Source organism: Gossypium hirsutum, chromosome A08 (assembly GCF_007990345.1).
Source record: "Gossypium hirsutum isolate 1008001.06 chromosome A08, Gossypium_hirsutum_v2.1, whole genome shotgun sequence".
Classification (NCBI taxonomy): domain Eukaryota; kingdom Viridiplantae; phylum Streptophyta; class Magnoliopsida; order Malvales; family Malvaceae; genus Gossypium; species Gossypium hirsutum.
This window is the reverse complement of record NC_053431.1, coordinates 25,132,333-25,144,563: the sequence shown is the minus strand read 5'-3', so window position 1 is coordinate 25,144,563 and position 12,231 is coordinate 25,132,333. Positions and strand designations below refer to the sequence as shown.

General features: G+C 37.4%; 1 non-coding gene across 1 annotated transcript; it reads right to left on the bottom strand.

The window, feature by feature from the left end:
* Positions 1-9,410: 9,410 nt before the first annotated feature.
* On the bottom strand, positions 9,411-9,516 carry LOC121205517 (small nucleolar RNA R71). The gene has a single exon (XR_005900593.1). It is a non-coding gene; the product is annotated as a small nucleolar RNA R71 (small nucleolar RNA).
* Between the last annotated feature and the right edge of the window lie 2,715 nt (positions 9,517-12,231).

Below are 12,231 nucleotides of genomic sequence, written 5' to 3'. Positions count from 1 at the left end.
TAGTTGTGTTCATTGATGACATCTTGGTCTATTCAAGAGATGAGACCGAACATGCTGAGCACCTGAGATTAGTGTTGCAAATTTTGCGGGATAAGCAATTATATGCTAAGTTCAGTAAGTGTGAGTTCTGGTTAAGAGAGGTTAGCTTCTTGGGTCATGTGGTATCCGCATCGGGTATTCGAGTTGACCCGAGCAAAATTTCAGCCATACTTAACTGCAAGCCTCCAAGAAATATTACCGAAGTTTGGAGCTTCCTGGGGCTCGCCGGTTATTACCGACGATTTGTAAAAGGTTTCTCGATGATAGCCACACCAATGACGAAGCTACTTCAAAAGGATGTTAAGTTCGAATGGACGGAGAAATGTCAGAAAAGTTTCGATCAACTGAAAACTTATTTGACTAAAGCCCCAATTTTAGTGCAACCCGAATCAGGCAAAGAGTTTATCATTTCTAGTGACGCATCCCTACTTGGGTTGGGTTGCATATTGATGCAAGAAGGTCGAGTTGTGGCCTATGCGTCGAGACAATTGAAGCCACACGAGAGAAATTATCCGACCCATGATCTCGAACTAGCCGCCATCGTATTTGCTTTGAAAATATGGCGAAATTATTTGTTTGGTGAGAAGTGCCATGTATTTTCGGATCACAAAAGTCTCAAATATTTGATGACCCGAGACTTGAATCTATGACAAAGGCGTTGGCTTGAGTTGTTGAAAGATTATGAGCTTGTCATTAATTATCACCCGGGAAAGGCTAATGTGGTTGCGGACACCTTAAGCCAGAAATCACTGTTTGCTTTGTGAGCGATGAATGTACACTTGTCTGTTCTACCCGACAATGTGTTAGTAGCTGAATTAAAAGCCAAACCATTATTGATTCATCAAATTCGTGAAGCTCAGAAAGTCGATGATGAATTGGTTGCAAAACGGGCTGAGTGTGTTCCGAACAAGGAATCAGAGTTTCAAATTGATGATGATGATTGTTTGAGGTTCAGAAGTCGTTTGTGTGTTCCAAGGAATTCTGAACTCATTTCGATGATTCTGAACGAAGCCCATTGTAGCCGAATGTCAATTCACTCGGGGAGTACGAAAATGTAAAACGATTTGAAACGTCAGTTTTGGTGGCATGGTATGAAACGAGACATCTCCGACTTTGTTTCGAGATGTTTAATATGTCAACAAGTGAAAGCGGAACATCAAGTGCCTTCAGGATTACTTCAGCCGATCATGATACCCGAGTGGAAATGGGATCGAGTCATAATGGACTTTGTGTCCAGACTGCCATTGTCAGCAAGTAAGAAGGATGCGATTTGGGTTGTTGTTGATAGACTGACTAAGTCGGCTCACTTTATCCCCGTGCGTACGGATTTTTCATTGGATAAACTAGCTGAATTGTACGTTTCTCAGATTGTGAGATTACACGGGGTACCGATTTCTATTGTGTCGGATAGAGATCTGAGATTCACCTCGCGATTTTGGAAGAAATTGCAAGAAGCTTTGGGTACCAAGCTGCATTTTAGCACCGCTTTTCATCCACAAACCAATGGTCAATCCGAGCGGGTAATTCAGATACTTGAGGATATGTTGAGATGTTGCATCCTTGAGTTTAGTGGTTCATGGGAACGGTATTTACCATTGATTGAATTCGCTTACAACGATAGTTTTCAATCAAGTATTAAGATGGCACCTTACGAGGCTTTGTACGGGCGTAAATGCCGTACACCATTGTTTTGGACCGAGCTCGGTGAAAGTAAAATTTTCGGAGTGGATTTGATTAAAGATGCTGAACAGAAAGTAAAAGTAATCCGTGAAAGTCTAAAGATAGCCTCAGATCGCCAGAAGTCGTACGCGGATCTGAAACGAAAAGACATTGAGTGTCAGGTGGGAGATAAGGTGTTTCTTAAAGTTTCACCTTGGAAAAAGATACTCAGATTTGGGCGTAAGGGCAAATTGAGTCCGAGGTTCATCGGGCCATACGAAATATCCGAACGAGTCGGTCCAGTTGTGTATCGATTGATTTTGCCCCCTGAACTTGAAAAGATTCATGACGTCTTTCATGTTTCGATGCTTCGACGCTATAGATCTGATCCATTGCACATAATTAGCCCATCAGAGGTTGAAATTCAAGCCAAGATGAGTTATGAAGAAGAACCGATACGTATCCTAGCTCGTGAAGTGAAAGAGTTGCGAAACAAAAGGGTTCCGTTAGTAAAGGTGTTATGGCTCAAACACGGGATCGAGGAAGCTACTTGGGAAACTGAGAGCTCGATGAAAGAACGATACCCAAACCTATTTACCGGTAAGATTTTTGGGGACGAAAATTTCTTAAGTGGGGTTGAGTTGAGACAGCCCTAAAGTGACCCTAGTCGGAAAGCGGTCTCGGGACCGCTAGACCGAGTCACCAAATTATTTGAATGTGATAATTATTGCCTAAAATATGTGAATATAAATGTGTGAAAGTTTTAAGCTTCGATTTAGTTAATTGCATGTGAATTTAGTTGATAGGACTTATGTGAGAAAATTTAGAAATGTGCTAGGCAAATGCAAGTGGCCTAATACTGCATGTAATCAAAGGGGTGGACTTGCATGTCAATTTCCCCCCCATTTAAGTACTAGTGGCCGGCCATGACAAGGGATGATGGGCAAAACATGTCATGAAACATGTTGTGTTAATGGAAAAATAAAATAAGAAGCATGGGCAATAAACTAATAAGAAATGGAAGGAAGAAAACAAAAAAAAAGAATGTGTGTGAGTGTTCCCCCCCATTGCCGTGAGTGAAGAAAAGAAAAAAAAATTTGTCCATCCTTTTTCATTTCTTTTGGCCGAAAATTCTAAGGAAGAAGGAAGGAGTTCTTGCTTCATGTTTGGTTTAGAAGAGGATTAGGAGGAGGTTTGGCCATACTTGTATCTAGATTAAGGTATGTTTGAGGTTGTGCCATGAGATTCATGCATGTTTTTAGTTGTTAGCTTGAGTTCTAATTAGCCCATGGTTCAAACCTTTGCTATGTCATGGGGATGATATTCGGCCTAGGTGGATTTTGTGTTAATGCCATTGCATGCTAAATATGAAGCTTGTTAATGATACATGTGATGGTGGATTGATGACTCTTGGATTTTCTTTTTAGCATTTTTGAGTGAGACATTAAGTTCTTTGTTTAACCATGACCAAACAAATGGTACGGTGTTGTGATGTATTCGGCCATGGTATATCCATAAGTATGATTTATGCTTATTGCATGGTAGGTAAGATTTGTGTTTTGGATTTATGTTCATGTTTAGTTATAACCAACTTTGAGATTCGGCTCTTGCACATATATATATATGTTTGCACATGACATATTGGTATGACATATACAATATCTCAAGGTATATATTTACATATGATGGTGTTTCGGTTATGGAGTACATGATGGATGCGTATTGAGTTATAATATGTAATGCATTAGTTAGTAAAAGGTATGCCATTTGTGTGTGGTATTGAGTATATAATTGGCCTCAACATAGACATGCATAATCGGCCACATGAATGAGTACATAGGTTGATGTGTTGTTCGGCCATAGGTAAGCATATTGAAGGCTTTATCTTGACTTAAAAATTCGGCTAAGGAGAGTATTAACTAATGTGTTGAGTTTGATTCATGATTCCGTACATATGTGACTTTAATGTCTAATGAATATATGTGGGCCAAGTACCTTGAGTTCCTCTTTTCGATGCTCAAATAATTAAATCAATTTATTTGTTAAATTAAGCTCAAGAGCAAAGGGGAACTAAATCCGATAAAGGGAAGGAAAAAGTGGTCGAATAGCCATCGGAATCGTTCGACAACATCCGAGGTAAGTTTTTGAGTAATGGGACTTAAATTATGATTCGATTAGATTATGTCTTAAGTAAATCAAAATCATGCTCTTGTATGTGGCTATTGAGCCGAAATTGTAAATGTGATAAGTGTCTTGTGTTTGAGCTTTGGTAATGAAAATGAAATATGAATGTGTCATGACTTATTGATATATGTGCATGGTTACTCGAATGATATCCGGCCTAAGTCCCGAAGGCTTTTGTGCTAAGCGACTACATCTGGACTAAGATCCGAAGGCATTTGTGCTAGCGACTATATCCGGGCTAAGTCCCGAAGGCATTTATGCTAGTGACCATATCCGGGTTAAGACCCGAAGGCCTTGTGCGAGTGGTTATATCCGGCTAAACCCCGAAGATGCTTGATTTGGGAATGAGCGATCTTGCTGTAAAAATTTAAATTAATACGCTCGTAAAATCCCAGCGATGAGGTATGTTTCGTGTGTGCTTTGAATTAGTTGATCCCTTACAAATCTGTATTCGCTCAGTCGATAAATGAGCTACCGGCCTTTGGCTAAGTTGATCTTTTGTGTATGAACATAAGGGTTGGTAATGTGAAGTAAGTATGATATTGAGAATTTGTGCATATGAAATTATCCGTTTAGCTATATGAATGCTATACTTTTGTTGTGCTGGAATCCCTTGCTCAAAACTTACTAAGCATAAATTGCTTACTCCGTTTCTTTGTTTCTCTGTTTTATAGATTTTGGCTCGTCAGCTATCGGACTCGGGATTTTTGGAAGTCGAAGTCTCCCACACTATCAAAGCCCCCTTTTGGTACAATTTTGGTTGAACTTTGAAATGGCATGTATAGGACTACCCTTCTTGTTGTTGGTCATGTACCCATGGATTTTGTGTAAATTTGGATAGCCATGCGAAAATGGCTTATATACGTTTTTAGCATAGTACTATAATCGTTTTGTATGTTGATCACTAAGAGGTATGGAAATGTTTGGAAATGATTAGCCATTGGAATGGTTAATCATGATTATACTTTGTGCTATGTATGCAAAAAAAAGGGCTAATTGAATCATGGAAACTATGAAATAGGTAAAGTCTACCTTAAAGGCAGATGCTGACAGCAGCAGCGATGTGGATGTGAAAAATCACTAAACATAGTAGGAAAGGAATTAAATAGTGAATAAATTATGTAAATGAACCTTGATGAATCCACTTTCATATGGAAGAAACGAAACGGTCATATCAGTTGTATGTTAAGAGATATTTAGGTTTTCGTGAAACAAGGCCAGAACGGTTTCTGGAATCCCTGTTCCGACTTTGGAAATTTATTATAAATTAACCAGAAATAATTAGGAGTCATTCCATATATGTATAGATTCCTATTTGAGTCTAGTTTCTATAGAAACAAACGGCATCAGTATTGAATCCCTGTACAGGGAGATATGCAAGTCGTAATACGCGAAGGTCAGTGTAGTCGATCCCTGTAACATGGGAGAATTTAACTAATAAACTATACTAATTGGCCAGACCAAAAATTATAGAAAAAAAATTGTAGATGCATATATGAGTCTAGTTTCAGGGAAAAATCACGAAACTGATTTTCGAGTTGTGGAACTCAAGATATGATTTTTAAGGTGACAGTGATACAGTTAGCCAGCTGTCTGGAAATTTGTAAAATGAACTGGGCAAGTAAATGAATTAAGTCGGTCAGCACCTCGTGTTCGACTCCGGCAACGGTCTCGGGCACGGGGTGTTACAGTCCACATTTCAGCGGGCTGTATGAAATTATTGAGGGAATAAGGCCTGTAGTATATTGACTAGCTTTACCGTCAGAACTTGAAAAGATCCATAATGTTTTTCACGTTTCATGCTACGTTGTTACAGATCTGATCCGTCACATGTGATCTCTTCGATAGATGTGGAAATTCAAATTGATATGTCGTATAATGAAGAATCGATCCAGAATTGAGAAATAAACGTATAGCCTTAGTGAAGGTCCTTTGGCATAAACATGGGATTGAGGAAGCTAATTGGGAACTTGAGGAAGCTATGCAAAAATAGTACCCTAACCTTTTCACCGGTAAGATTTTCAGGGACGAAAATCCCGAAGGGGAAGAGTTGTAACAACCTGTTTTTAAGATCAAATTGGAACAGTGGTTTCGGGGCCACAAATCCAAAGTCAAAATATTTATTTTATTATTTTAATAAGGTCTATAGCATGATAGATTAATTATATGAAATTTTCATTAAGAAATTTTACCGTTTAAATGCTTAATTCGGTAAAAAGGACTAAATCGCGTAACGCGTAAAAGTTGACTTCTATTGTTTAAAAGTATTAAATAGCTATGGTTTATTAATATGGAAGTCCTTATTATGTAATTAGTCCATTTATAATGTAAGTGGACATTCTTGGACATTGTTTAAATGATGTTTAGGTTATATTAACAAGGTTATAATGGTAATTTGGTTAATAAAGTTTATTTTAATAAAACAAAATGCATTTTTACTCTTTGTTCATCTTCTAAACCGAATTAAGGGCAAAGAATAGCCATTTTTTAAAGCTTCAAACATTCGATCACTTCACCTTGAGCATGTAAGTCCATTTTAGCTCGGTTTTTAATGATTTTTACATTTTAAGCTCGTTGCAGCTTAATCTAGCTAGCCCATACCTTCATTTTTGAAACTGTTATATATTTTGAATGATGCCATTGTTGAATTCTTGAGTATTAAATGTTTAATGATAGATTATGAAGGTTTAATGATAGATATACAAGTTTAACAAAGTGATTTTTTACAAAAATGCAAAATAGGGATTAAATTATGAAATTGTAAAATGTGGTGGTTAAAAGTGTAATATAATGAAAGAAATATTTCTGCTAGAAGCTCCTATGAAATTTGGCTACGATTGGATTATGGTTTAATTGTGTGATTTTGCATTTTTATGTATTAAGGACTAAATTGCAAAGTAGTCAAAATTTTAAGGGTAAATTTGTAATTTAGCCAAAATGAATATTTTAGGCTAAATTGAATTAAATGAATGTTTGAATAAGTTAATTTGATTTTATATTGATAAAGATAAACAAATATCGGAACTAGATTAGGGAAAAAGAAAGGTTGGCGAATAAACGATAGTTTTCATATGAGCAACTCAAGGTAAGTTCGTATAAATAGAATCAAACTTTTATATACTTGTAATTATTGAAATGAATGTGTTTAATGGAAATATTTTAAGTATAAATGCCTTATTGATATAATGTATTTGTTACTGAGCCCTATTTGAACCGTATGAATTCATTGGATACGAGTGACATGTTACTGGGATTAACGTTTTGGTTGAGCTCCTACATTTGTTGCGGACTCACGACAGCTCGTAAGAGCTTATCGATATATCATCTCATAATAGCTTATTGTTTTCAGCTCATTGGAGCTTACCGTTTTAGCTTGTATGAGCTTACTGTTTAGCTCGATAGAGCTTATCATTCAGCTCAATAGAGCTTATCGGTTTAGCTTAATAGAGCTTACCGTTCATCAACTTAGGAGGAGCTTACCGAACATGGCTCGAAATAGTATATATGATAATGAATTGATGGATTACTAACATTTTTCGTTCGAGTATCCTTTGAATTTCTAATAGGTTCAACGGGCATAAATTTTGTTTATATTGATGAGTTACGATTTATAAATGTTACTAATTTTATATATGATATATGAAATTTTGAATGATGCAAAGTATTGTATTAATAGATGAATTCATGTATTCTTACATTAACTAACATGTGATGAATACTTGTGATTACGTGATTGTTAATTGAATTGGTTGCACTTTAAGTATTGCTTTAAATTATGTATAAATGGTAAGTTTAATACCGAATTATACAGGCTTACTAAGCTATATAGCTTACTCTATTTCTTTTTCTATGTTTTATAGAGGCTCATTAGCTCGCTCGTTCCGGACAAGTCGGGGTTGCACATCACACTATCCAATTTTCGATTGGTATTTTTGATCTTGTGAAAATTTGTAAATATGGCATGTATAGGCTAGTTTAAATGATGTTAGTTATGTTACTTGATATCATGGCTTTGGTACGTTTTGTGTATAAGTTAAGCCATGTGATTTGGCTTATTTTGTTTTGGTTGAATTATGTGTTCAATTATGGTATACTTTGACAAGGTAATGATGGAATGAAATTATGCAAGTGAGTCTTGATATGTAGATGTTCAATGAAAGAATTATGCATGTTGTGAAATAGATATTTCGATAGGTAATTGGTAAGTTTTGATATGGCTTATAATATGTTTTGAAATGGTTATTTTGGCTACCTATTGAGCTGTAAAAAGTTGGTCCATTATACTTGTGGATGCTTGTGTTTTTAGGGTGGCAAAATGGCTTCACAAATGGCCTATTTTTGTCCATACGGGCAGAGACATAGGCCTGTGTCTTAGCTGTCCACGATACACAGTCATGCTGCATGGCCGTGTGTCCCCTGGGGTACCCATTTGAATTAAGTCAGTATACCCTATAGGTTTGACACGGCTTGGACACACAGGCGTTTCTACTGGCGTGTGTGTCACACTGACTCACAAACGGGCGTGTGACTGACCGTGTAATGTAAGTCAGTATACCCCCTAAATGGCACATGGCCTAGTACAGGTGTATCTATGGCCATTTCGAAGGGCACACGGGCTAAGCAGAAGGGCGTATGGTTGACCATATGACCCAAGTCAGTATGCTCTCTAGTTTTCACATGGCCTGGCACATGGGTGTGTCCTTGGCTGTGTGACACAAGTCAGTAGGTATGCCTTGTTTTCACACGGTCTAAGACACGGGCGTGTCTATTAGCCGTGTGAGGCACATAGCCTGTTCATACAAGCATTGACATTTGAAATGTTGAAATTTTTCTAAGTTTTAGAAATTTTATATGTTATCATTTTAGTCCCGATTGCATGATTAAAGCCTTGTATACTTGATTTTTGTACACTTTTAATATGATTGAATGATAGTTACTGAAGTGAAATGATAATTGATAAATGATTGCTTTGAATTGAGTTACAAGTCCAGTAATGCCTCTTAACCTATTCCGACGACGGTTACAGGTTAAGGGTGTTACAAAGAAAACGTGAACGAACAACTCAAAGACAAGTCAAGATGGACCTTGGAAATCAGAATCAAGACCAAGGTAATGAAGCCAATCATGTACGAAATTCTATCCTCATTGCCGATGATAGGGATCGATGTATCAGACAATACGCTGTGCCACTTTTCAGTTAGTTAAACCTAGGAATTAGAAGGCCAGATATTGAGGCAACCCAATTTGGATTGAAACTAGTGATGTTTCAAATGCTCCAAATGGTGGGCAAATTCAGTGGCATGCCCACAGAAGATCCACATCTCCACATTTGATTGTTTATGGAGGTTAGTGATTCATTCAAGATAGCCGGTGTGACTAAAGATGCACTGAGATTGAAGTTGTTTCTGTACTCGTTGCGAGATCAAGCACGAGCATGGCTCAATTCATTGCCACCAAGTTCCATATCTACATGGCAAGAATTAGCAGAGAGATTTTTGGTTAATTATTTCCCGCCTAGCAAAAACGCTAGTTGAGGAACGAGATCACAACCTTTCAACAATTGGATGATGAGACTTTGTATGAGGCTTGGGAGCGATTCAAGGAGTTACTGTGTAAGTGTCCTCATCATGGGATTCCTCATTGTATCCAGTTGAAGACATTCTATAATGGTCTCAATGCACATACAAGATTGATGGTAGATGCTTCTGCGAATGGTACAATTTTGTCTAAGTCTTTTAATGAGGCTTATGAGATCATCGAGAGGATCACGAGTAATAACTATCAATGGAAAACAAATCAAACAGCTTCAGGAAGATGTGTAGCCGGAGTTCATGAAGTTGACGCCCTCACTTCGTTATCAGCTCAGGTATCGTCTATTTCCTCTATGTTAAAACAATTTACCGCTAATAGTACAAATAATTTTGTAGCTCACCCACCAAGTCCGTACGAAGTTTTTTCCTGTGTGTACTGTGGGGAAGGTCATTCTTTTGAGAATTGTCCATCAAATCCCGAGTCAGTGTACTATGTGGGGAACCAATATCAAAATAGGAGTGGACAAGGACCCCAGTCCAACTTCTATAATCCTTCATGGCGTAATCATCCTAACTTTTCTTAGAGCAGCGAAGGGACTAGACCGAACCACAACTCATTGTAGCAGAGACCCTATAACACCCCGTGCCCGAGACCGTTTCCGGAGTCGAACACGAGGTGCTGACCGACTTAATTCATTTACTTGCCCAGTTCATTTTAAAAATTTCCAGACAGCTGGCTAACTGTGTCGCTGTCACCTTAAAAATCATATCTTGAGTTCCACAACTTGAAAATCAATTTTGTGATTTTTCCCTGAAACTAGACTCATATATGCATCTACAATTTTTTTTCTATAATTTTTGGTCGGCCCAATTAGTACATTTTATTAGTTAAAGTCTCCCATGTTACAGGGATCGACTACACTGACCTTCGCGCATTACGACTTGGATATCTCCCTGTACAGGGATTCAATACTGATGCCGTTTGTTTATATAGAAACTAGACTAAAATAGGAATCTATAAATATATGGAATGACTCCTAATTATCTCTGGTTAATTTATAATGAATTTCCAAATTTGAAACAGGGAATCCAGAAACCGTTCTGGCCCTGTTTTACGAAAACCTAAATATCTCTTAACATACAACTCATATGACCGTTTCGTTTCTTCCATATGAAAGTGGATTCATCAAGGTTCATTTACATAATTTATTCACTATTTAATTCCTTTCCTACTATTTTTAGTGATTTTTCACATCCACATCGCTGCTGCTGTCAGCATCTGCCTTTAAGGTAGACTTTACCTATTTCATAGTTTCCATGATTCAATTAGCCCTTTTTTTTTGCATACATAGCACAAAGTATAATCATGATTAACCATTCCAATGGCTAATCGTTTCCAAAGATTTCCATACCTCTTAGTGATCAACATACAAAACGATTATAGTACTATGCTAAAAACGTATATAAGCCATTTTCGCATGGCTATCCAAATTTACACAAAATCCATGGGTACATGACCAACAACAAGAAGGGTAGTCCTATACATGCCATTTCAAAGTTCAACCAAAATTGTACCAAAAGGGGGCTTTGATAGTGTGGGAGACTTCGACTTCCAAAAATCCCGAGTCCGATAGCTGACGAGCCAAAATCTATAAAACAGAGAAACAAAGAAACGGAGTAAGCAATTTATGCTTAGTAAGTTTTGAGCAAGGGATTCCAGCACAACAAAAGTATAGCATTTATATAGCTAAACGGATAATTTCATATGCACAAATTCTCAATATCATACTTACTTCACATTACCAACCCTTATGTTCATACACAAAAGATCAACTTAGCCAAAGGCCGGTAGCTCATTTATCGACTGAGCGAATACAGATTTGTAAGGGATCAACTAATTCAAAGCACACACGAAACATACCTCATCGCTGGGATTTTACGAGTGTATTAATTTAAATTTTTGCAGCAAGATCGCTCATTCCCAAATCAAGCATCTTCGGGGTTTAGCCGGATATAACCACTCACACAAGGCCTTCGGGTCTTAACCTGGATATGGTCACTAGCATAAATGCCTTCGGGACTTAGCCCGGATATAGTCGCTAGCACAAATGCCTTCGGATCTTAGTCCGGATGTAGTCGCTTAGCACAAAAGCCTTCGGGACTTAGCCCGGATATCATTCGAGTAACCATGCACATATATCAATAAGTCATGACACATTCATATTTCATTTTCATTACCAAAGCTCAAACACAAGACACTTATCACATTTATAATTTCGGCTCAATAGCCACATACAAGAGCATGATTTTGATTTACTTAAGACATAATCTAATCGAATCATAATTTAAGTCCCATTACTCGAAAACTTACCTCGGATGTTGTCGAACGATTCCGATGGCTATTCGACCACTTTTTCCTTCCCTTTATCGGATTTAGTTCCCCTTTGCTCTTGAGCTTAATTTAACAAATAAATTGATTTAATCATTTGAGCATCGAAAAGAGGAACTCAATGTACTTGGCCCACATATATTCATTAGACATTAAAGTCACATATGTACGGAATCATGAATCAAACTCAACACATTAGTTAATACTCTCCTTAGCCGAATTTTCTAAGTCAAGATAAAGCCTTCAATATGCTTACCTATGGCCGAACAACACATCATCCTATGTACTCATTCATGTGGCCGATTATGCATGTCTATGTTGAGGCCAATTATATACTCAATACCACACACAAATGGCATACCTTTTACTAACTAATGCATTACATATTATAACTCAATACGCATCCATCATGTACTCCATAACCGAAAC